Raw genomic sequence first — 20281 nt, 5'->3', positions numbered from 1 at the left:
TGGGCAGGGAAACCGAGGCTCGGAGGGTAGTAATGAGGGCTTCAAGGTCATAGCTGGGCGTGGGAAGCCGGCGTGCCCTCCGCACAGGTGCATGCCCTCGCCTCCTCCGCCGTTCCTAGGGGTCAGCCTCTCTGCCCCCACTGCCCTGCCACCCTGCACGGCCCTTGGGTCAGGGGCAGTGCCTCCGAGGCCTCTGTGCTCCCACAGGGGGGCCGAGCACCCCCTCCACGCTGGCCTCCTGGTTGAGGAGAGGAGGGACCCCCGCGGGCAGCCTCTGAGCCCAGGAGCCCGAGATCGTGGCTTCTAACTGCGGTGAGAGCCTTCAGCCTTCAAGGCGGCACCGAGCTGCCGTGGACGCGAAAGCCAACACTGAACGTTCTTCTCCGCCTCGCCCCTCCCCTGAGTTCTGCTGGGGGCCGGTTCATGGGAAGTTGGTTCATTGGAACTGTCCCCGCCGCCCCGGTGAGAAATGGGACGTTGTACACTGTGTCCCCTGGAGAAAGTCTCCCATCTGTTCGCTCCGTGAGGATAATTACGTGGATAAATTACCCGCCTCCTCGTCCCTCCCCAGCCCGGGTGAGAGAGGGGGTGTGCTCGGGATGAAGGCTCCCGAGTGACCTTTGAGATGGGGGAGTGTGACTAAACCGGCTCCTGCATCAGCCATCTGCCCGGAGCTCGACCGCGTATCGATTTTCTACTCGAGGGGCGGAACCCGGACGTTTATTTTGAAATCTGTTCCGTAATGAATCTGCGATTTGGGAAGGGTGCCTCTGCAATTATTAGCGTTGAACTTGATGTGACTTCCAGCAACAGAGAAAGTCACTGTCGCTGGGTTTACTTTTACCTCTCATTGTCAAGAGGAAAGACCCCAGGCTGAGCGGTGCTTCCCACCAGAGCAGTGCATAAATCTCTCTCTGAATACCTCGGCTGCACACTGTGTCACGTGGAGTTTTCTCTACCTCGGGAAACCCTGGCTCCGAGGGTGGGGATATTGGGGAGGAGTCAGCTCTCGCACTAACCAGAGGTAGTGCCTTGGGCAGTTCTCTTCCTCTTCCAGGGCCTTCCAGGGCCTCTGGAATGGGAGGAGGAGATTTAATTTCAATTTCCCCCATAGTAGGGAGAATAAGGTTCCCTCCCCCCCCCCCAAGACATCTGTGCCCTCATCCTTGGAAACCAAAGATGCCAGGTTCCATGGCAAAGGAAAACAGAAGTTGCCGATGGAGTTAAGTGGCCCATCAGCTCAGCTTCAAAGAGGGAAGTGATCCTGGGTTATCTGGGTGGGCCAGTGTCAGCACGAGGGTGCCTGCAAGTGGACGAGGAAGGCAGAGGAGGGACAGCCAGAGAGATGGCAGCTTGAGAAGCGTTCCGCCCGGATGTCGCCGACTTTGGAAGAAAGAGGCCAGAAGCCAAGGAAGGCTGGTGGCCTCCAGAAGGTGGGAAATTTGAGGAACCAGAATCTCCCGCCCACACTTCAGTTTCTGACCTTGCAGACCCATTTCGGACCCATGACTCGGAAGCCAGTCTTTGCAGAGCCCTTGTCACATACCAGGCCGTTTGAGGAACTTATGCGTGGCTCACTGCATCTCGAGAGGAACCTGAAAGGCAGGGATTGCTGTTACGGCCACCGTTTGACAAACAAAGAAACTGAGGCCCAGAGGAAGAGCCGGGGGTCCAACCCTTCGGGCCGTCGTCCTATCCCCCATTCTCCGTGCAGACAGTGGAAACTTCCTCAATCTTACAGAAGTGCTCTGCAAATATGGCGTCCAGTTAAGGTGGCCACCAGTCCCAGTGTGCCTGGAATTATCATTAATGGCGCCCCTTCCTGCTCAGTGAGGATAAGGCTTGGGGGGGTAAATCACACAGTCACAGCAGTGTGTTGAGCCCTGTCTCCCAGGGCTGACTCAAGCCTCAAGGAAGAGGGTGGAGGCGGATGAGTGAAGGAGTGCCAGCCAGGCTCACGGAGCACATAAGGAAGTATGACTTGCCTTCGAGTCCCAGTTCTAGGGCCATTTTGTTGTCTGACGTTGGGGAGACAAGAGCCCACACAATCAGCCCCCAGCCCCGGGCTAGCCTTTCCTGTCTTTTTCTTCACTTACGGGCTTCTTTGAGGCTCCCTAAGCACGATCGGGTGCACACCTGCCTCAGGGACTTTGCACTTACCCACACACATCACCTCCTCTCCTCCCAGAGCTCTGTGCGCAGACCTCAGCTTCTCAGAGAAGCCTTCCTGACCACTCTGTTGAAAATCGCAAATGACTCCTCCCCAAACCTAACTCCTTTGTTTCCTTTACTGTTCTGCATAAGTCCGAACACCCATCTGACATATTATATATGTTACTTCTTCATCCTGTTTATACCCTGTCGGCCCCACTGCAATGCAAGGCCAGCGGTCTGTCCAGGGAAGGCCAGGGGTTTGTCCTTTTTAAAAAATGACTGCATCCCTGGTACTAGCAGCAGCATCTGCTGTAGAGTTGGCACTCGATGAATGAATGAATGGATGAGCGGATGAATTCAGGCAAGAAATGATATCTTGGCTTTGAATTCGTAGACTTGAGAAACAAATTAATTTGAGAGATATTGGAAGAAAAGCTTCTCATACTCATTTCACATTCAGCAAACTTTTCCTTTGAACTTGCCGCATGTATTGTCCTGTTAAGAGATTATCCTAATATTATGTAAACTTTCATTTATTTTTTCCAAGACTGAAGGTTTCTACATTTCATTTAGCTGTGCATCTGGAATGCATTTTGATGTACATAATAAGATATGGAGCAGATTTAATGTTTTTTATCTAGACCATTAGGCACTCGCAAAATGTTCTGAACATCATTCATTGAATAATCTTCCTCCCCCCAAAAATGGAAATGTACTTTATCACGTCGCAAAGTCTTACAGAAGTGCTGGTCTTTTCGCGAACTTTCTACTGAGCTCTGTGGCTCTGTTCCCAACCAGCTCCACGCTTCAGTTATTACAATTTGACGTGTGAGAGTCCCTGGTAGAGCTCACGCCATGATTTCTTTTTTTCAAAAAAAATTTGTTATGACTTACCTTTCCAAATTCACGTTAGGCCATGTTCCTCATGGCAACCTTGTGGAACTTCATTTTTTTATGGATTGAAGAAAGAGGCAGTAAATACCCAGCCAGGATTAACTCCATCCAGGAATATACTATGTGTCGCATTCTTTCTTTCTTTCCATAGTTTTACTCATATGGATCGCAGACACATGTTGTTGCCTCTAAGTGCTGAATATCACTGCTGTGGAAAATTAGATTTGTTTCTGGTTTGGGTTTAACTGCTTGTTTTTATTTTTTATTTTATTTTATTTATGTATTTATACTTTTTATTGTATTTACTTATTTATTTTAATATAATTTATTGTCAAGTTGGCTAACCTACAGTGTATGCAGCATGCTCTTGGTTTTGGGGCCAGATTCCCGCGGTTCATCGCTTACATACAACACCCAGTGCTCATCCCCACAAGTGCCCTCCTCGATGCCCATCACCCATTTTCCCCTCCCCCATCAACCCTCAGTCTGTTCTCTGTATTTAAGAGCCTCTGATGGTTTGCCGCCCTCCCTCTCTGTTTGTAACTGGTTTTTCCCATTCACTTCCCCCGTGGTCTTCTGGTAAGTTTCTCAAGTTCCACATATGAGTGAAAACATATGACATCTGTCCTTCTCTGACTGACTTATTTCACTCAGCATAAAACCTTCCAGTTCCATCCATGTTGCTGCAAATGGCAGGATTTCACTACTTGGCAACGAGAAAGATTAACTGCTTATTTTTAATACAGAGGGCACGTTAATTTGGGAATCTGGATTTTGTTCCATCAACCTTTTTGTTATTCTCACATCAACATCAAATCTGGTAGAGCAATTTCCTCCTAAACTCCCTTCCCTTTTCAACAAATGTCTAGGTTTTCCTTACATGCTCTTCTCTTTATGGGAATGTTATCATTGACTCAGTCGGCTCCCTAAATATGTACTGATCTTGTAGCGCGTTGGACTTCCGGACACGATTATAATCTCTGAAAGTTCTAGTTGATTCTTGGAGGTCTTCATTAAGTACGTGGTCTGCTGATGCTCTTTGTTCAAATACCGTCCTGTCTCTCACTGTTCACCCAAGGGTCTGGGTGTTAATCATGTGCTGTCCTTTGACGCTTTCCCGTCACTATCCTGGACGTGACTTGCACCCCTCTTTCTGTTCAGCAGGTCACACGTTTACGTCTTGGCTCCACATCTTGATTGTAAGGGTCTCTGCTTCCGGCCCAGAGCTGCAGACTCCCGGTCAGTAACTACCGGCTCGATCAGGCCAAAGAGCAGAAGGAAGTCATGTGTGAGCTGGGGTCTTCCCATCATGTACTGAAAGAGCTCAGAGTCCAGATGTCGTCCAAGGATTCTCCAAATAGTAGGCTGGGATTTGGCTGAGGGACCCGTCCTTAGGAACATCGAGCCTCATTCATACAAGACTCTCAGTGCCTCAGGTGATGTTCTAAGGACCTTACACAAGGTAATTCAGGTAATCCTCATATAAAGTGGGTACCATTATTACACTCCTTTCTCGTACGAAGCTTCTAAGCACAGAGACCATTGGGTCACTTGTCCAAGGTAATGCAGTTAGAAAAACAACCGAGCCAGGATCTGAACCAGCGGAGTGTGTCTCCAGAGTTCATGCTCTAACCACCACACCCACCACCTAGGGGAGTGCAGCTTACGGAGAGTTTCTTATTGTTCCATTAGCACAAAGTGCTTGGGCAGCGTGCCAACTTTGACCTTTTGGGTGCCAGGCAGTTTCCGGTACACCGACAGAACCCGTCAATCTCTTCTAGCTTCCGTTTCATTCTGCTCTCTCCAAAAATAGCCTGCATGGCCTGGAAACCAAGGTCTCTCCATTCTCCAGGGCCCCGCCTCTGAGCACTGGCCGAAGAAGACGTTGTGTAAATAGGGCGACGTGCCCCCACGGAACCCGGTCCCCCTATAATGTGGACGATCACATCCGCAGGGCTCCGGGGTGAGGAAGAATGGCCGCCTCCTTGTTCACCGGGAGAAGATGTCCAGCAGAGGGATCCTGGCTGGGTCTGTAGACTCTCATTTCCTGCTGGTGGATAAACAGGTGGCAAATGGCCTGCCAAGGATGTGACCGCAGAGCAGGATGACCCCGCTGGCCAGTGCAGCTCTCCTGAATGGTTCCCATTTCCTATCGTAGAGCACAGGAGATAGTCAGGACCTTGCTGGTTGACGCCTCCAGCATCGTGGCTTGCAGAACTGGGGGCATCCAACATCTCCCTCCGGGTGCACGGGCGTCATGTCCAATGTGGTGACAGCCCATGATAGCCAGGTCCTCGTCCCCATAGGGGCCGGCGCTGACGGAGGCCAGCAGCCCTTTTATCAGTCTGTGGCTCCTAGGCAGCGAGCGGTTGGCCTGGACCATTACAGAGTCACAGAGAGGTCAGGATCTCTGAGATCAGATCCTTCCACCGCTGTTCCTGTAGACAAACCAACGGCTCAAGATCCGGGCCTGGGAAACTGTAGACAAACCAACAGTAAATCCGGGCCTGGGAAATTAGGGGGGCGCTCTTCTTTTCTTGAGGCTCCCCCGACCTCTCCCTGGGAGTCCTCACTGGCTGAAGGCATTAACTTCGCCTCCATGTATACATCGAAGCCAACGCTCCCCTGAGCTCCCATCCTGTGCGTTTGGTGGCCCAGACACGCTAATGTAACCTCTCCAAATTGAGACTCATACCTCCCTCTCAATCTGTGTCTTCTCCATCTCGATCAATGGCCAGGCCATCCTTCCAGTTGCTCAGGACCCACACCTGGGGGTCATCTTTACCACCTTCCTTTCTCTCCTAAGCCACAGCCAATCCATCAGGATGGTTGTATGGGCTCGATCTTTGGAAGACATCCCCACCGCTCCCCACCACCTCCACTGCTGCCCCCGGGTCCGAGCCACCGGGTCTCATACCTGGTTTCAGTGACAGCCTTCTCATTGCCTCTCCCCTCCCGCCCTCGTCACCCCATCGAAGCAGTCTAGGTGATGTGCAATATCTCTGCTTAAAACCCTCTGTTGGTTTCTCCTCTCATGAAATGGAAGAGAAATGAACGAAGATGGAAAAAGAAAGCAGTGCACCAGGAACTGGCTCTGGAGTCTGCTTCATCCTTCTCTGGAGAAAAATGGGCAACTTTCTCCAGTATCCAATGGTTAGAGTGGCTATTTTAAGAGGTCAAGGCGTCAGCGGCCCATGGGTTGCCCCCACCTCTCCTGCATTCCCTCCCTGACTCCCCACTGAGACCTGTCCTCCCTGATCCACCCTCCTGGGGCCCCAGCCTCAGGGTCTGCTCCCCCTGACTCTCACCCCCTTCCCTCCTTCCTCCATGGACCCATAGGTCCTCGTAGGCTGCTCCGCTGATGAACAGGTTCCCAGAGACGGTGGAAGCACTGGGAGCCTCCTTCTCAAGCTCCAGCCTCTGTCCAAAGCCCCAGATATTGACATTCTCCGTCAACTCAAACCCAGAAGATTCAAAAACATTGCCATCTTCCTACCCACCCCCAGTCCACTTCTCCTTCAGACTTGTCTGGTTCTGCCCAGCCATCCGGTCACTCACCGAGGCTCAAAGACATTGCAGTCATTTGGGGTCATCTTTGGCTCCCCCCGGGTGTCGGTTAGAATGCTTTGGGCCACAGCTAACAGCAACTCCAACAATGATTCATAAAAAATAAGGGTATTTAGCAAAAGGTCGGGCCGGGTAGCTGCAGGCATCACATGGCCTTCTTGTGCTGCAGTCGGGCCTAAAAGGGCAGTTCAGGGAGCATCTTTTTTGTGCCAGTCCTTTTTAAGGATACAGACCTTTTCCAGGGGCTCCGTCACACATCCTCTTAGGTCCCCTTGGCCACAGCGAGGTCACGGGCAGTGCTCACTGCAGGGGGGTCAGGAAGTATCGAGCACGGTGCTTGGGATAGTCAAGATTGATTTTGACCCACCAAGGCCCACCCATTTTGCCTAGAAAATGCTCAGGGATTTGTTGGCAAGAAGGGTGGGGATGGCTGTTGGGTGGGAGACACCACACTATCTTCTCACATCCCCAACATCCTGTCCTGGGTGCAGCCTTGCCATTTTCTTACCCCCTCTCCCCGCCCCCACCCCACCAATGCCTCTGCCATGTCTGTTCCATTCCCGTTACTAGTGCTTTGACTCATGCGGCCCTGGCTCTCGCCCTGATAGAATATCTGCCTCTAACTATCACGCTGCCTCTGGTCAATCTTTTCTCTCCCAAAAGACCGACATCCTATCCAAGTATAATTCTACCTCTGTCACTCTGGCTCCTGACTATCTTTAGTGGCTTCCTATCTCCCAAGTTAGATAGAAGCCTCCTCACATGGATAGTCAAGGCCTTCCACAATGTGACTGCTGACAAAGTAAAATCAGCCCCGTTTGCAGTGAGACCCGGGAGGGGATCCGGGAAAGAGGAAAACCACCCTTCCGGCAGCTGGCAGCCAGCAGTTAGGTCATGACAGAGCCATATCAGCCGGCACGATGCTCACAGAATACAAATACGTTCAGAAAACGACCATGTGTGAGACGAGGCAGAGAGAGAGCACAGAAGTGATTGAACATGCCCCTCTCCTGCTAACGTGAGTGATGCCTGCCTCTTCACCACTGAGAACGCGAGCCCTGCTTTCACCTTTCTGCCTCCGAGATAAAAATATTTCAGCTACCCAGCCACCAAAGTGTCCCACCTGTTGACCCTGCCTCCTTAATCCCCTCGCGGAAGCATTCAGCAGAAGCTCAAGCCGTGCAGAAGCACTTCCCTGTCCCTCTTACCGAGATGCTCCGGGCTTGCCGTGAGGGGGGCGGGGTCTCCTCTGGTGCAGCGGGCAGAACGAGTGGAACCGTGTAGCTGAATCCCCAGTGGTCTTTGGTTGGCGGGATTCACACCGTGGTCCAACCTTCCAACTTCATCTTCCTCGGTTCCCCAAGACCTCCTTTACAAGTCAGAACTTTGTTTCCAGTTTTGCACAAAATTCTGACCAAGCCTCTGCATGCAGCTGTCATTTTTCAAGAGGTGCGGAGGACGGAGAGAACGTGTTGATTGCGTTCACTGACCATAGATATGGAATCGCCACGATCCAGATTATGAGAAACTCTACTGGTCACACAGCCCGGGATGGCAACAGAGAGAGGGCTTCTCAGGAAAAGAGGCCTGGAAGGGGAATCTTAAAAGACATACGCCAAGATCTACCGAACCAGTAACCTTGGCTCTAGGGTCTGAGGAGGCCCCTGGGGTGGTGACGCCGTGGAGATTGACAGGGAGGGTGGTGTTCCCTGTGAGTCAGAAGGTGGCTACTTCTGGAAGGAGGGTAGGGCTGGCACTGGGATGTGGCCATGGAGGGGCTTGGGGCAAAGTGCTGTTTCTAGACTTGGTCCGGGTCATAAGGATGTTATAAGGATGCATTTTTGTGTTTTTCAGTGACCATGTTTTTTTTTTTTTTTTAAATTTAATGTTTATTTATTTTTGAGAGAGAGAAAGAGAGAGAGAGAGAGAGCGTGAACAGGGGAGGAGCAGAGAGATAGGGAGACACAAAATCCGAAGCAGGCTCCAGGCCCTGAGCTGTCAGCACAGAGCTGGACGCGGGGCTCTAACTCACCAACCATGAGATCATGACCTGAGCTGAAGTCGGTCGCTTAACCAACTGAGCCACCCAGGCGCCCCTTTCGGTGACCCCGTTTAATTTTCAAGTGAAAAGGTTAAAACGTGTAGCCTTGAACAGGTCGGTTTCTGCAGACAAGGACAAAAAGCAAGGAGCCCAGATAGGAGCCATTACGGCAAACCAGGAGGGGTGACGAATGGGACCTGAATCAAGGAGGCAGCAAGGAGTTGGGGGCTGAGGTCAGACGCTGGACATTTTGGAAGGACCGACAAGATTCACTGCCACATTGGACTGAGCAGGAATGAGAGAAGAGAAGCAAAGTTATGCCACTGCCTCTCTCTTGGCCACAACCACACATCCTGGTGAACGTGGTGACCGACCAAAGGCGCCACCTTTGTATGGACAGGATGAAGGTTTCACACAAGTGTTTGAGAAGCCATCATTGCCTGCAGGGGGGTGTTGGTGATCCCTGTGAAGGAAAGGGTGCCTTTCTTCTGGAAGGATCTCAAGCCTGTCACTGAGGCGCCTGGTCACACTGAGATGGACAGACATATGGACAGTCGCTGGAAGCCACGTAGCCCAGACACGTTAACTGACCGTGGGACGTTTGACTCCGACAGAGCTGCCAAACTAGCCTGTCAGGTTTATATTGCCCTAGGAACTGGGGCATCACCCCCTCCCCGTCCCCGACCTACACATCTATCCTTCTCTCTCCTGAAATTCACGTGAAGCGGGTGTCCTTTTTGTGGGAGCTCATTATCCGTTTGTGAAATCGAATAATCTGTCTTGTCTCCTTAAAAATGTCAAGCTCATAAAATAAGGGATCAAGGCACTTGAGTAATTTAAGGGGAAAGACGGTCACTAACCAAGTCTTTGACCTTTGTTTCAGTAGGCAAGTGAGGTAGGTGTCTTACCAAAGTCTGCTTTTTGGCCGTCGGAATCCTATTTGCCCACTTTTCTTAGGATTTCTGACATGCGTAAGTTACCTTCTGCCCCTGCGAGCTATAGGGTTTCCCAGGCCTGCTCCCTGATATGTTTTACCGTCTTTAAGCCGACAGCTCCATGGACCGGGGGAGCTGTTAGAGTCTAGGCCCCTAAGCGGGTGTCCTGGTGTCCCGCTCAGAAGCAACCATCCATTGTGAGCCAGTGTCTTTGCAGGAAGGCTGCCTGCAGCTTTAAATGGGTCCCCCAACCTTGGGCACGGGCAAGGTGCAGCCCGCTGTGCTAGGAGTGAATTATGATGTCAGTATTCCAGAATCCCTAATGAATTCTCCTGAGCAAAGAATGCTGCTGCCCCACCTCCCCCACGCCACGTTTCTGGTTGATTCATGAGCAAAGGCAAGAAAAATCCACGGCTTTGGGGGAATAAAGAAAAGTGACATCATTTCTGCGTTGAGAAATCACTGTGCTCCGATCGTTGTATCTGTTAAGGAAAGAACGATTTCATCTTCCATTTACTCACCTCATTATCTAGATTCAGAACCCTTGCCACTCCCCCTCACCCCCCAGACCAGAGGTGGGGTCTACACCCCTGCCTCTACCTTCATCCCTGCTGATTTTCCCCAAGAGAGAAAATCCAGCCATGCCTTTCAGGGGGTAGTTGTCTTCGCTAATTGGGACCTATTTTCAATCCCGTGTAGTTTACGTGAAATAAATCTGCAACCGCCTGATAAATGTCATTGCCTCCTGGCCACAAAGAGGCAGCCCCGCATGAAAACTGTGATTGGCTGAGCCCAGCGAGACCCCTTCATGGCCCTGCCCAGCATGGGTGCCAGGCTTCCCACCAGCTGGGGCGCCCTGCCGATCCTTGGGGGGAGAGTCACTTGGCACAGTCATCCCGCTCAATATTGACGCCTTTCGTGGGGTTGCTTAGGCTAATTAAAAGTCACGCTGTGCATGACTTTAATTAGGATTCACATCAGGCCAGGCGAGGCTTTCAAAGGGAGAAGAAAGCACAGACTGAACATTCAGAGGGTGAGGGCAGCAGAGAGGGAGGGAAGGAGGACAGTTTATTTATAACCTTTCCTGCCACACGCACGCTGTGAGGCCAACAGACACGTGTTCCTCTGCCCTTCAGGAGAGGAACCTGTTTGGTTCAAGTCTTCATAAGCTGGGGTTTCTGGGGTTCCCCCTCGTTGGAGCGGAGGCTCTCACACTCACTTCGTTGAAGATGAGGAAGGGTCAGGGTTTGGGGCTACAGCCTACTGTTGGCTCCCGGGGTGGCCGCACCCGTGAGGTCCGGCCCCTAGACTCAGAGTGGACCCGGGGTTGATTGTGCACGAGAAGCAGAACCACTATTTTCCGGCAAGGCTGGTGCTCTCTTCAACCAGCTTTGACCTCAAGTGGGTGGTCCCATGTCAAGTGCTCAGCACAGAACTTGACACGCAGGCAGCAGTCATGAGGAATACATCCATTTTGCGTGTTTCTTCCCTTAGGTTCCCGGTTGTTGTGATGTTAGAGACTGGATTCAATTCATGTTTGTACTCTGAGAGTCTGGAAAATGGCTCTTCGTGGTGGCCACACAATGTGTTTGCTGCTTGCCTCAGGGGGAAATGAGAGGGAATCAGAGCCCATTCTGAACGGGGAGATATGGGTATCCATGGGAATGCCCTTGGCTGCAATTACAGAGCACCTGACAAACTCCATCTCAGGCTTTAAAGACAGTTTCTTGTCTCATATGAACAAGCTCTCCGGAGCCCTGAGATCCTTGGGTTGGTGTGGCAGCAATGTGACATCACCATGGACTCGGGGTCTTCCCACACTTCTGTCCTACCTTCCTCAGCATATCGGCTCTTTGTCCTCATGGTCACAAGATGGTTGCCAAGATCCGGATCTCCCATCCCTAGAAGGGAGAAAGAGTCGGGGCAAAAGATTTTGTCATGAGTTTTGTCTGGTTTTTTTTTTACAGGGTGGGCAGCCCCCAGCTTATATCTTATATCTCACGAGCCAGAAGAGATTCACGTGCCCACTCCCAAACCAATTACTGACAAAGTGGAAAAAGATGTACCATTATGGTTATAGTACAGATTGGTCCTCTACGATTAAGATGGGTTAGGTTCCCTGAGATCTTGAGATCACTAGCTCCTTCCTCCACACAAAATCTGTTTGTAGGAAAGAAAAGAAAGGTGAGGGCTGTTGGGTAAACAACCGAGAGTGTCTGTATTACTGTTGCTGTTGCAACTGTTACTAGAAGATTTTGCTAACCTGATGGAAACTTGACCCTTATCATCAGCTCTACTATAATGAAGTGAATGGCCACCACACTAGGAGTTACAGAAGACCTGGGGAATAGTCCTGGCCCTCCTGGTAAGTAGGCTCCTTCTTGGCAATAGGACACGGGGATCTTCTCCTTTCCCATTTGACATCATTAGCTGCATGTGCCTCACGAACATAAAGTGGCTGCTGGTGTGCATGCAGCTTAATCTGTGTCCTTCACATAGTGACATCTGATTATGTCTCCTTGGTCACCTGCCTAGCTGTTGAAGGCTGGGAGCTTTTTAAAAGCATGCTATTTAGATTTAGATACCAGAATATTCAGCTAAAAGTGTTGAAAGTAGTAGACACCCTAGAGTGCAAGAAAATTGGAGCAAAGGGAAGGAGAAAACGCCACTTCTGTAACAAACCTTATAAAACTGTGTGATTCATCTGTGTGCACATACCTTTGATTAAATAAATTGAAAAAAAAAAAGATTGGGGGGTCATCTGTGAAGTGGGTCTACACCCCAACCTTGACCTAACCGGGGGGGAGGGGGAAAAGGCAGTAACTGACCCAGATCCCTCCGCCACCTGACTCCCATCTCCCCCTCCTCCAGTCCGGTTGCTGCTTCTCAGCTGCAGCATAAAGCCAGAGAAGCGATTTCATCTAATCACCTGGGTCATTTTCTCAAAAATCGGTTTCTTTTTAACTGCTTTTTCATGAGGAACAAAAAGAACATAAGAGGCGGCCAAATTGCTGTCCCTGCTGGCCATCGCTCTGCAGAGGGGCTGGCCTGAAAGGGGCAAAGGCCTTCCGGGCAGCCTTCAATTTTCAATCCATCTGGAGAGACAGCGGTCTCCGTGCTCCTTTATGAAATGAAATGGCAACTTAGGGAGAGGCAAAATAAATCGGAAGGAAATGCTTTTGACACACGCCAGAGAGCAGCGGCTGACCCGAGTGAGAGGCCCAGAATCAACTTCTATTAACCCCTGTGCTTCAAATTCTTTGAAAGCTCTTCAAGCTCAACTCTTGAAACCAGAAGTCAACCCAGAAGACTGGCCTTTGAGCCCAGCTTGGGTCCTGCCTTGCTGTGTGGCCGAGGAAAAGTCACTCAACCTCTCTGGGCTTCATTTCTGCAGATGTCAAATGAGGTGGGATGATTTCTATTGTCTCAAAAAGACAATAGGAAAAGCAAATAAAACCAAGGTCAGTGAGGTCTACCTGCACTTACATGCCCTTGTTATAGGGGGCGGACGTACAGGAGAATGACAACCACAGGATTCGGACTGACGGCTACCTCTACAGGGAGGGAGGGGCCTGCGGGGGGGGGGGGGGGCTCTACAGGGAGGGAGGGGCATGCACGGGGCGGGGGGCGGGCACACGCGGAGGGCTTCCGCTCCTGATGTCTGGGAGGGAGAGGCGTGGCTAGTCATTATAGTATTCTTCATACCTTTCGTACATCAGTTTCTACATCCTCAGTGTTGACACTTCGGGCTGAACGAGGCCACTGTGTAAGGAGCTGTCCTGTGCCTTGTGGGACGTGTGGCAGCGTCCCTGGCCTCTACCGGCTAGATACCAGTCGCACCCTCCCCTCCAGGTTCTGACAGCCAAAAGTATGTCTCCAGACACCGCCAAATGTCCCCTGTGTGCAAAATTGTCCTCAGTTGAGTCACCAGTCTAGAAAAGAGAGGACGTATGTCTCAGAAATATCAGATGGCTTCCCCAAAGTCACACTGTCGGTAAATGAGAGGTCCGGCATCCAGCTCTCATCCATCCCGTCCCATCACGTGCTCTCCAAAATCCGTGTCCCTTGAGCGGGTATTTTTACTGCCACGACCGCAGTAGACTTGCATCCGACATGAATACAACTGGATACCCCTGGCAGAAAATAAAACATGGGACGATTATCTTCAGGTTGACGACAGATATGAAAGCAAAGATAATGCTAGTAGTTAAACATGGCCTATGGAAATGCATGTAAATACCCCAGCCGGCCACGCCCCTGCATGGAGCCCCGCCCAGTAGGAGATGGAGACTCAGAGGGTCTGAGCTCTTCCCTCACTGGGTCTCAGTTCCCCGGGGGCCAGTCCACTTGGGCTCGTCTACCCAAGTTGGGGGTGTCTGTGGGGTTTGAATTAGAGTCAGTCATTCCTGCACTTGATCTTCCCTTTGTTCAGTAATTTTAGAGCCTGAGCCACGCCCAGTTTTGGGTGCTACCCCACTGTTTTCCAGAGAGGAGGGCGCCGCCATCCCCAGGGCTCCGCAGTAGAGCTGGGACATGGCTGGCTGGTCGGAACCCACAGACCCTGACGGCTCGGATGCTTAAGAGGAAATGCAAGGCCTGAAGAGTCAAATAAACTGTAAGCAAGCCCCTCGCCCCTTGCGAGACGTGGTTCACGTTTCCAGAAGCTGACGGATGGTGCCCTGGACACAGGGCACTGGGTAGCTGGAAGGTTCTGTGACAGGGTGGGTCATTAAGTGTTGGGGACGTTCCGATGCGTGGTGTTGTGCCAGGCAGGGCAGGCAGTGGGACGATGAGAACGCTGATGTCTCCTCCAGCCCAATCCTTTCCATATGTTCATGAGCTATGAAAATACTTCTAGTCCAGAACGTGGCTCAGCCTCTCAGTGGGCCTCTGGCTAATTTTTTTTTTTTTTAATTTTTGTTTATTTATTTTTGAGAGAGACAGAGACAGAGCACGAACAGGGGAGGGGCAAAGAGGGAGACACAGAATCTGAAGCAGGTTCCAGGCTCTGAGCTGTCAGCACAGAACCCAACGTGGGGCTCAAACTCACGAACCGTGAGATCATGACCTGAGCTGAAGTCGGACGCTTAATCGACTGAGCCGCCCAGGCGCCTCGAGAAAGAAAGTTTTAAAGTCGTTGCATTAAATATGGACTGGATATTATGAGTACTTTCAGAGATTTTTTTTTTTTAAGAGAAATTTTGACTGGGCCGTTCACTGACTTAAGGTCTCGGCTGAGTTCCTAGGCCTCTCTGTGCCTCAGTTTCCTCATCCAGAAGACGGGGAGGATCCTCGTACCTGCTTCGCGGGGCTGTGACGAGACGATTAACAGACAGAAGCAGGTAGAGACTCGTGGCTGTTTGGGGTGTTATTTACTTATCACCATGGCAACTGACTTTGCATAAGAGGCACTCCACTGCCAAAGGGAGAAATTGATCTGTCCCTGATTTCAGGAAAAGTTCATGAAACAGAACATTCTTGGATAAGATAGCCCCAAAACATTAAAAACCATGTCCTCCTGTGAATAATTGCACCGTACCAACAGACTACGCTATGGAGAGACGGCATCACCACGGAGCGAGATCAATCCAGGAAGGCTTCCCGAAGGAGGGAGTTCTCGGCCCGTCTCAAAGAGATTCAGAGTGGAATCAGAGGAGAGCTAGGCCAAGGGCGCCCAGAGAGGAAAGAAGGATGGCGGAAAACCCAGCAAGTTGTAGTTGGCAGATCTCGCATTAACGATGGGATCAGGACATGGGCCCATCTCCTGGCAAGGGGCCATCAGCACTTGTCAATGCCCTCCGGTGTCCCCGGGCAAGAGACAAATCAGAAATCACAGGTGCACGCAGTTGAGGACATATTATGATCATGTCGGGGCCGGGCATCTGCCTGAGCGTTACAAATGTTTATGAATATTAATAACCGTTTGTTCCCAAAGGACCACAAATCAGTTAATTAGGGCCCTGTCAACCTGTTTATATTATCTATAAATGAAAACCCATCAGCAGCCAAACATGAAATTAAGCGGGCCGTGTGTGGGCCGCCACCGTTTCTGGATAAATTGCACACAGCCAGCTCCCCCCCGAGTCCCCGCCCTTGGCAGGGAGGTGGGTATTTCTCTTCCCTGCCCATGTTTTATTCGAGTCAGTGGTTCCTGGAGGCACATGATAGATGGTGCCTTGCGTGTGGCTTCGCGGCGTGAGGGGCGGGGGTGATTTAAGACCGCCGGTAAATTAGCTGCAATCCAGAGTCTTGGAAAAGACGGAGAATACCCATAAATCAATGCTCCATAGACAGGTAATCAGGCTCCCAACCCGGACGCCGATCACCACAGGCCTGGGTCCATCTGTCTCCTTCCTGGAGAGATAGCACTGGGGTCGGGGTCTGGTTCGTGTTCCATCTGGACAGCTCCACATCAGGGGTCTTGGGCACGTTGTGTAGAACAAGCCTCGGAAAGTTAGAGGGCGGAGAGATGGAGCCAGACAGAGACCGAGACTGAGGCAGAGAGAGGGAGAGATTCATTGGACAACCAGCGAGCGCGGGCTCTGTGCTCGGAGCCCAGAGACAGAGACAGCGGTGAGCAAGACAGACCAAAGTGGGGCCACACTGACAGGAGCAGGGAAAGATCCAGACCGCAGCACGCGGTGATCTGACAGAGGTGAGAGACCCAGACGCTCGCCTCATTACCCCGGTGGTTCCTTCCGGAAAACCTCCTTGTGAGGCAACTTCTTGCAATATTTTTTCCTTTGGGTCAAGAGAATGTGGTGTCCTGATCACATCGATGCTAAAACAAGACCGAAACCCGTGAAGTTGCATTAAGATGGGCCCGATTACTTGGAGAGTTAGCACAGAAGACGATCGAACCAGTGAAAATTGAACAGGGAAAATCCACTGCCCCACTGGTTGAAAGTCGTAGAAAACGGGGGCCATATGTACGGGTCCCGGAGTGGCCTCCCTGGTTCATCCCCCAGCTCCGCCACTCACGGGCCATGTGACCTTGGCCACGGTACCCAAGCCCTTTATGCCTCAGTTTCCTCATCCTCAACGTGAGATGATCCTAGGTTTGGCCACTGGGGAGGGTCAGAGGCGTTCCTATATGTGAAATGCAACGTCCTGCCTCTCTGGGTACTTGCCTGCCTGAGGAGAAGCAGGTAAGGAGCCCACAGTCTATAGAGATTGGCTCTCGCTCCCTCCCGAGCCGGCTGTGCAAATGTGGGAGCTTACTTAACCTCTCTGTTCTTCCACTCTCTCTGTTTCCCCTTCTGGCGGGTGGCGAGTGAATCTAATGAGCCGTGTTTGGCCACAAGGATGCAGACCGTGCATCTACCTCGGAGGATGGCTTACTCGGTTCTGCCTGTGCTCCTACCAAAGTGCAAGGTGACTACAGGGATGTGCTCCCTCCATCAGTGGCCTGTGACTCTGCTGTCGGCCCACGACCTTCTGTCCTGCGCAGCAGAGCCCGTAAGTCCTTGCTGCCCTCCACGACAGCTAAGTCCTGCTGGCGTCCGGCCCCTAAAGGAGCCGTCAGCGGGAGGTGACAGCGACCGTAATTCTGTTTTTATTGTTACAGAGCGCCGGTCATTTCTGTCTGAGTGGCTCTGAGTGACGGGTGTGATTTAGGAATCTCATGGAGGGATTAGGGAGGTGAAGCATTTTCCTCTGAGGCCCATCCTGGCCGCAAACAAGTTTCTGTGGAGGATGCTGATAAAAAGCAAATTATTTTATTCCGTTCACAACCAATTCCAACTCCAGGCTGCAGAGTCCCCCAAGAAATAAGGTATTAACACTTCTCGTGTGGAGCTGAATTCTTCAAGGAATAGTAATCCTTAAACAGACGGAGGAGAAGTCGTCTTCAAAGCATTAAAATCCAGCGGTGTGCTCCCGGCCCATCCTTCTTCACCAGCCACGCGCCGTCTGGACGGATTTGGGGTGAGAAATGAATTCAAACCGCATTTCGCGGGCGAGGAAAGGGTTGCCCCCAGGGGCCATTCCTCATACGAGGGGAGGAATTTGTGCAGCAGGGTCCTTGGTCTGTGTCATGGGCGCTGGGTCTTCCTGACCATCAGGGTCTATTCCTCCAACTGGTGACAACACCACGTCCTGTTTGGTGGGAGCACCCCTCCCCCGCACTCAGTCCCAAGGTTGCTTCTCATTATCATTGCTGTCAGTCAGGAGTGAAGCCAACCAGGAGGCAAGCAGATCTGAGAGATGAAGGGAAACAGAGCCACATTTCCAGATTCCAGGTCACTGAAACCCTGGATCCAGCTGTACCTGAAGCTGCAAATGCCTCAGGCTTTCATTTACATAAGCTAATATACTCCTTTCATTTCAGTCTTTTTAAGTTGTTTTTTTTTTTTAATCTTTATTTATTTTTGAGAGAGAGACAGAGCGTGAACAGGGGAGGTGCAGAGAGAGAGGGAGACACAGAATCAGAAGCAGGCTCCAGGCTCTGAGCTGTCAGCACAGAGCCCGACGTGGGGCTCGAACTCAGGAACTGCGAGATCATGACCTGAGCCGAAGTCGGACGCTCAACCGACTGAGCCACCCAGGCGCCCCCATTTCAGTTTTTTTGATTTGGGTTTCTGTCACTTTCAGTCGGAAGAATCCTGACGAAATGTCTCCTCGAAAGATGCCATCTCCTGTGGGGCACTGGTCTAGCCCAGAGCTTCTGTCAAAGGTGACACCCAGAGAAAATGCCCCTCCCTTTGCTTGGTCAGACACACATCAGGCTGGGCCCCTCAGACCGTTTACTTTTCTTCTTTCTCTCTCTCTCTCTCTCTTTTTTTAAAAGTGTATTTATTTTGAGAGACAGACAGAGAGCGTGAGTAGGGAAGGGGCAGAGAGAGAAGGGGGGAGAAAGAATCCTAAGAGGGTTTCACCCTACCAGCACAGAACCCAGTGAGGGCCTCGAACTCGTGAACCGTGAGATGGTGACCTGAGCCGAAACCAAGAATCAGACGCTTCACGGACTAAGCCACCCAGATGCCCCTTTTCTTCTCTTAAGTCCCTGTTCCAACCTCAGAGAGCATGAGTCCGTCCTGATCAACCCCTCCTGTGTGCAAATGAACTCTGTCTTCCCTCGACTGACCCAAAAGCCCTCGCAGTTACTGCTTCTGACCTAACCCATCCAACTCCGAGAGGTGCTTTGTCCACAATCACACAACTGAAAAACCAGTGCTCAACACGGGCCTCAGTGGCACATGGTGAGTGTTCTCGAAATATTCGCTAGGCAGATGAATCACCAGAAAGACTAGAAATCAGGCCTCCAGTTTTCTTGGGCCCCGACTGGGTCACATCCCCAGAATCGTCATGCTCCGAAAACAGCTTAAATGCGGTACGGAGAACAGACCAAGCTACCAGCCCCAGTTTCTCCGTATCAGCTGCTGCTCCTGCAAAATATACTCTCACGTCCTCACCTAAGAGGCTTCAATGTCGGGTTTAAAATGTACTTTTCTCCAGGTTAATTTTCTTTGCTTCCCTGCCTCCTTCTCGGCGAGGCTGGCTCAGGCCGCCCCCTGCCCTTGTCCCCCACCCCGCCTCCCCACCCCACTTTAGCTTCCCCACAGCGTTTGCCACCAGCTGGTGCAACGATTCACTTCAGATGTATTCCGTTTATCGCCAGCCCCAAGAGAACAGACCTTTTGTTTGCGATTCAGCTCCTAGAAGACCTTCTGGCCCGGAGCAGATGCGCCATGAAAGTTTGTTGACTGAATCAATGAATGGCTGAAACTTATTTGCTGACTTAGGTGATCTCTGTTTTTGTTTTTGTTTTATTCCCAGGCCATCCAAACAAGAATCGGAGGCCGCTCCTTTCTGTCTCTAAGCCTCCCCCATTGTCTTGCTGCTTCCAGAATAACAGATCCCGTCACTGGTGCCAAGACGATAGCCGTCCTTAGCCCCCGTGCGCTGGTTGGTTTTGCTCCTAGAAGTAGCCGCCGGAAAGGGTGTCTTGTGTCCAGTGGCTGTCGGCTGGGATGCGGCCCTGCTGAAACCGGGCCCGCTGCGGGTTGCTATGGAAACACTGAACAGGGAAGGCCGGCTCTTCCCCCATCGGAGCCCGTGGTGGGGCAGATGACACGGAGGCGTCTCGGGGATCTCATCAGCGATTCCAACCAGCGGCCCCCGGAAGTTTCCCGCTCGCAACTCTCTGCCCACTTTTTCACTGAGCTCTGGAGGCGAGAGTGAGGGTCATTTCGGGTCCTCGGGCCTGTGGCGTTTTACAGTCTGCGGGATACAAGAAACCATTTATTGGACACCTGTGGTGCACTTGGGCCTGAGGACAGCCTTTTCCCCAGAAGAGAAGAGGTGGAGTGGGGGTGCCAAGAGCATATGTCCTTGGAGCCTTGCTGTCTGGGTTCAAATCTTAAGACCGTTGTCTTGCTCTGTGCGGGGGTTTTAAGACCTGTGTGTGAATTCTTTAACACTCCTTCCCCTCGAAGTAGACTTTAACTCCCCTTCCACGGACTATGAGTGCATTGTCTTCAGGGACAGAATGTGCTGGAAGTGACACCGGAGATTTCTGAAGCCTGGTCAAGAAAGGTGGTACGGATTCTGCTCTTACCCCCTAAGCCCTCCTTTGGGCTCGTACCTTGGGAGACCTGAGACACCCTGTCATCTTCAGATGACGCTGCACAGCGGAGCAAGGACAGGCTGGCCCCACCCAAGGCCAGCCCAAATCTCAGTTGTGTCAGCG

At 51.6% G+C, this 20281-nt stretch overlaps 3 long non-coding RNA genes across 4 annotated transcripts; 1 reads left to right on the top strand and 2 right to left on the bottom strand.

Annotated features, from left to right (window-relative positions):
* Positions 1–705: 705 nt before the first annotated feature.
* On the bottom strand, positions 706–9880 carry LOC113597098 (uncharacterized). The gene is made up of 3 exons (XR_003417944.2): positions 9692–9880; positions 1484–1595; positions 706–1072 (listed from the first exon to the last, which is right to left on the bottom strand). It is a non-coding gene; the product is annotated as an uncharacterized LOC113597098 (long non-coding RNA).
* Positions 9881–10650: 770 nt separating this feature from the next.
* LOC128313753 (uncharacterized) lies at positions 10651–14006 on the bottom strand. The gene is made up of 3 exons (XR_008294800.1): positions 13832–14006; positions 13297–13724; positions 10651–11492 (listed from the first exon to the last, which is right to left on the bottom strand). It is a non-coding gene; the product is annotated as an uncharacterized LOC128313753 (long non-coding RNA).
* LOC113597099 (uncharacterized) lies at positions 13271–19465 on the top strand. Of its 2 annotated transcripts, none has more exons than XR_003417945.2 (4): positions 13271–14206; positions 16896–17049; positions 17341–17517; positions 19369–19465. It is a non-coding gene; the product is annotated as an uncharacterized LOC113597099 (long non-coding RNA). The 2 variants fall into 2 exon arrangements; XR_008294799.1 differs by lacking the exon at positions 19369–19465 and adding an exon at positions 18184–19111.
* The last annotated feature ends 816 nt before the right edge of the window (positions 19466–20281 follow it).

Source organism: Acinonyx jubatus, unplaced genomic scaffold (assembly GCF_027475565.1).
Source record: "Acinonyx jubatus isolate Ajub_Pintada_27869175 unplaced genomic scaffold, VMU_Ajub_asm_v1.0 scaffold_23, whole genome shotgun sequence".
Taxonomy (NCBI): domain Eukaryota; kingdom Metazoa; phylum Chordata; class Mammalia; order Carnivora; family Felidae; genus Acinonyx; species Acinonyx jubatus.
Note: the sequence above shows the minus strand (reverse complement) of the source record. Positions and strands in the feature narration are given on the sequence as shown.